Raw genomic sequence first — 5,082 nt, forward strand, 5'->3', positions numbered from 1 at the left:
AAGAAAGAAAGAAAGAAAGAAAGAAAGAAAGAAAGAAAGAAAAAGAAGAAAGAAAGTTCTATTTCTATAGGTATTTAGGGATGACATTCAAGGGTTTTTCCTCACCACCAACCCTGTGAAATCCCCTGTGGGGACTGTTGTCCTTATTTTCTGAGGTACACATAGGCAGAGTGGCTTCCCTAAGTAATCTAGCAGTGAAGTTGTTAAAATCACCTCAAATGATGTGACTGAACCTTCAAAGCCTGGTATTCTTTTCCTTGTCTTTTCTTGTCTTGTCTTTCCCCCTTCCCTTCTCTTTTTGTCTTTTCCCCTTAATTTCCCCTCCTCTCTTTTTCTCCTCCCCTCTCCTTCCCTTCCCTTCCCTTCCTTTTCCTTCCCTTTTCTTCCCTGCCCTCCTTTTCCTCTTTCTTCCTTTTTGCCTCTCATTCTCTCCCTTTCCCAGCCTTTCCAATCTACTTTTTATTACAATAAGAGTGGTATTTTATTTCTTTTTTTATTTTTTTAAGGCAATTGGGGTTAAGTGACTTGCCCAGGGTCACACAGCCAGTAAGTGTCAAGTGTTTGGTCTGAGGCCAGATTTGAACTCAGGTCCTCCTGACTTCAGGGCTGGCGCTCTATCCACTGCTCCACCTAGCTGCCCCAAGAGTGGTATTTTCAAAAGGTTCCAGACCCATACCTTCACCAATGTAGATAGCATATACTCTCTGCACTTCTCTTTCCTCATCTGTAAAATGGGGAGAGACATTATGGCTTCATGACTTAGAGAGGTGGCCTCAGAAATAAGACCGTCTGGATTTAAGGTCAGCCTTTGAAACAATCTGTCAAGTCACTTTATTTCTCAGTGTACCAGGCAATACTCTGAGACCGAAGTTAGAGAATAAGTGCAATTTTTACTGTTAGTCAGTTCCCTCATTGAATAAGTCCCTTCACATTTCACCTGTTAAATCTCAGGTCAAGACTAACAAGTGGTACAATGGATAGAGTGTTAGGCCAGGAGTCAGGAAGACACATCTCCCTGAGTTCAAATCTGGTCTCAGACACTAACTGTGTGACCTTGGACAGGTCACTTAATCCTGTTTGCCTCAGTTTCTACTTCTGTAAAATGAGCTGGAGAAAGAACTGGTAAACTACTCCAGTATCTTTGCCAGGAAAATCCCATATTGTGTCACAAAGAGTTGAACATGGCTGCAATGACTGAACAAAGAGACAAACAAATTATCCAAAGTACCTAACTCCCAGGGTTATTGTTAGGCTCAAAGGATTTTCTTTCTTTTTCTTTTACCCTCCCTCCCTCTCTTACTCTCTCCCTCCCTCTCTCCTTCCTTCCCTTCTTTCCTTCCTTCCCTTCTTTCCTTCCTTCCTTCCTTCCTTCCTTCCTTCCTTCCTTCCTTCCTTTCTCCTCCTCCTCCTCCTCCTTCTTCTTCTTCTTCCTCTTCCTCCTCCTCCTCTTCTTCTTTTTCTGTTTCTTCTGCTTCTTTCTTCTTCTCTCTTTCTTTTTCTATCAATATCTTTATAAGATATATAGCTATCTATATAAATATATAAAATATCAATTTATATCTATATCCATCTCTGAATCTGTATCTGAATCTATATCTATCTAAATACATAAAATAATCCATCTATAGCTTATTCCATATCTTTATCTCTATCATCTCTATCTATCTATCTATCTATCTATCTATCTATCTATCTGTCTGTCTGTCTATCTATCCACAGGATGTCCCAAAATCTTAGTGAAATTTTAAGTTTTAAATGCAAATGTGTATATGTGTACTTATACCCCCACAATACATGTGTGTATAAATATATATATATATATATACACACACACACACATTATATGTATATGTATATCTATATATAAAAAGATACACACACATATATGGTATATGGGTGTTCAGAGAAAACTAGTATATATGTGTATGGTTGCTTGGGTTTGTTTTTTTTCCCTTCTTTTTCTTTGCTTTTTGTTTTTGTTTTTGTGAAAGCATTTAGAAACATGAGGATAACCTCCAGAGAAGATATGGTCTCTAGTTCTTGCCATATGAGGATAATTTGAAGGAATGGTGGGTGTTTATCCTGGGAAAAAAGAGCTTTACTTAAGGCCATGACAGTTGTCCTCAAATAGTGGGAAAACCACTACTTAGAGAATCATTAGCCTTGTTCTGTCTGGCCACAGAAAGGATAATTAGGGATAAGGAGTAAAAGGTAGAAAGAGGAAACATAGGATTGACATAAGGAAAAAAATAAACTTCTTAATTGGACTTGTCCCAAAATGGCATGGGGCTACCATGGGAGAAGGGTTCCGTTCCTTGGTCATATTTAGGCAGAGACCAGATGAGCGCTTCTCAGGTGTGTTCTAGCAGGGACCTCTTTCAGATATGATTTGCATTACATGGCCAATATGGACAGGAGGTGGGATTCAGTGGTAGGCCTTTCAGATTCATGATGGAAATCTTGAAAAAACAGCTTCCAGCCTCCAGGTGGGAAATCCATTGACTTAACTTCTTATCAAGGTCACTCAGGACAACTCAGGTAGAACCAGAAACCACACCGTTCCAATAAACCATTTCCTCTCCTGCCTATGTTTTATGGATTCTCTGGGCTATTTTCTCCTGTGCAAAAATTCTTTATGAAAGGCAGAAAAATATATCCTCAGCTTGGTTGAATTAATCAAAGTAACTGAGAGTATATATAGGAAGTTCTGGGAGCATAAATCTTTAAAACCATTTTTTCCTGACACAACGATTATTTGAAAGGTGACCAGTAATTTAGGACAAGCTATTGACATAGACTTTATTATTCCACACTCCTTTACCCTCCTCCTCCCACTTCCCAATGTCTAACAATAGATACGGCCAGAATCACCCATGCACACAAAATCATATTTGTTTTCTTTTTTGACATGGGCTTTTATATCTTTTCCTTTTGGTCATGAGGGTCAGAGTGTCAGTACTGCCTTGTTCAGGATTCTGTAGTTGAGTCTACAAAAAGTTACTTACAAAACCCCATCAAGATCAATAGAGTTTTTGATAAACATCATCTTCTTTAGGTTGAAGATCCCTTTATCTTTGGCGTCCCTGGAATTTTAGAGGAGGCCTGGAATAAAATCGGAGAACCAGGCTGGAGGATTGGAGATGTTGAGTCCCAAAAAGAAAATCCTCAGAGGGGACATGTTCACTGTATTCAAGTATCTGAAGACCTGTCTACTGCAAGTGGGTATGACCTACTTAGCCTCAACATGCACAACAAAAGCAGGTAGAACTTTCAGAGACTAAGTTTCATTCCTTATGTGGACAAATATCTGAGCAATGGTTTATCCAAGTGTGGAAGGGGCAGTTTTGTGAGCTAGTTGGCCTCTCATCATTAATGGTATGCAAGCAGAGGCAGGATAGCCGTTTAGCAGGTATTTTGGGATTCTTGCTCAAGTAATAGTTGAATTAGATTCATGTTAGTTTCTACCTCTTAGTTGATGTCACTCTTTATTCTCCCAACTATTGGGTCACCTCCCTTACTTACTATGCATTACTCTATTCAGTCCTTTTAGTTGTGTTTATCTCAGAAAAGTTGCCTACAAACCTGGGTATTTTGGAACAGCAACAAATATCACTTAAGGCTCTCATTTTGAAAATGGAGCAATATTTCTCTCTTTGGCAATATTCAGAACAAAAATGGAGTGTTTTAATTTCCCTTTAAGGAATGATTTCATATCCTAACCCCTCCCTCTAAAAGAAATAATGTGGTGGAAGGGACATCAGAATAAGTGAAAACAGAAACTTAGGTGTTCATTTAAAAAGATTAAAAAGATACATAGACTAGAGAGAAGATTAAATTTAGCCTGAACTGTGACATTTGTAGAAATATTTTGTGCAGGAGTGAGAAACTTCATCTTTACTAATGACGACATTTTAATACAGCTCGCTTTTTGCCTGAACCATACTGTTTTGAAGGTAGATCAATTTATCTCCTCAAGGATTCCTTTATTGTCACACTATACACACTTAAAAGGACTCTTTTTTTTGTCCATTGCATAGAGAAGATGTGATTAATTAGTTGCTTTAGCAGAATTCTCTAGGTCAGTGCAGTTTTATGTGCCTTTTGTAATATATATCTACTAGGGTATTGTCTCAGATTCAAGATCATAGGCTCAGAGATGGAAGGGATCTGAGAGGTCAACTGGTCCAATCCCTTGATTTTACAGATGAGAAAACTGAGGCTCAGAGAGATGAAGTGATTTGTTCCAAGTCATACAGGAAGTAACTGTTAGAGCTAGGATTCAAACCCAGATCTTCTGATTCCAAATTCTATGCACTTTCTATGGTACCACATATCTTGTTCCTTCAAGGAGAAAATCAAATTCATGTACTCTATAAGCTTGAGCCAGGCAGCTATATATTTCCCTTGCTTGATTTAATCAATTGAACAATTAATCACTAACCATTATTAAGCACTACTAAGTACTAAGCTCTACTAGATGCCAAACACTATGCTAAGTGACTTGCTGGGGCCTGGGGGAGGTCAAAGTAAAAACAGTCTCTGCCCTCAAGGAGCTTACATTTTAATGAGAAAGGCAACATGTACCAATAAAGTTATAAACACTACAGATGGATGTATGTGTGTATATGAGAGAGAGAAAGAGAAAGAGAGACAGAGAGAATGGATACTTTTTCAGCTGTTAGACTGTAAGTACTCAAAGCTGGATGTGACCTTAGAAGTGTCACTTTATAATCAACTTTGATAGACTTGGCTCTTCTCAGCAATACAATGACAAATTGTATACAAAGACAATTCCAAAAGACTCATGGCGGAAAATGCTATCCACATCCAAAGAAAGAACTATGGAGTCTGAATGCAGATCAGAGCACACTAATTTCACCTTTTATTTTTTCTTTCTCATAGTTTCTTCCCTTTTGTTCTGATTCTTCTTTCACAACATGACTAATATGGAAATATGTTTAATATGAATGTACATGTATAGCCTATATCAGATTACTTGCTTTCTTGGGGAAGGGGGCAGGGAGGGAGAAAAAATTTGGAACTTAAAATTTTATAAAAGTGAATGTTGAAAAAAAATTTTTA

Source organism: Vombatus ursinus, unplaced genomic scaffold (assembly GCF_900497805.2).
Source record: "Vombatus ursinus unplaced genomic scaffold, bare-nosed wombat genome assembly UNPS02009994.1, whole genome shotgun sequence".
NCBI classification, from domain to species: domain Eukaryota; kingdom Metazoa; phylum Chordata; class Mammalia; order Diprotodontia; family Vombatidae; genus Vombatus; species Vombatus ursinus.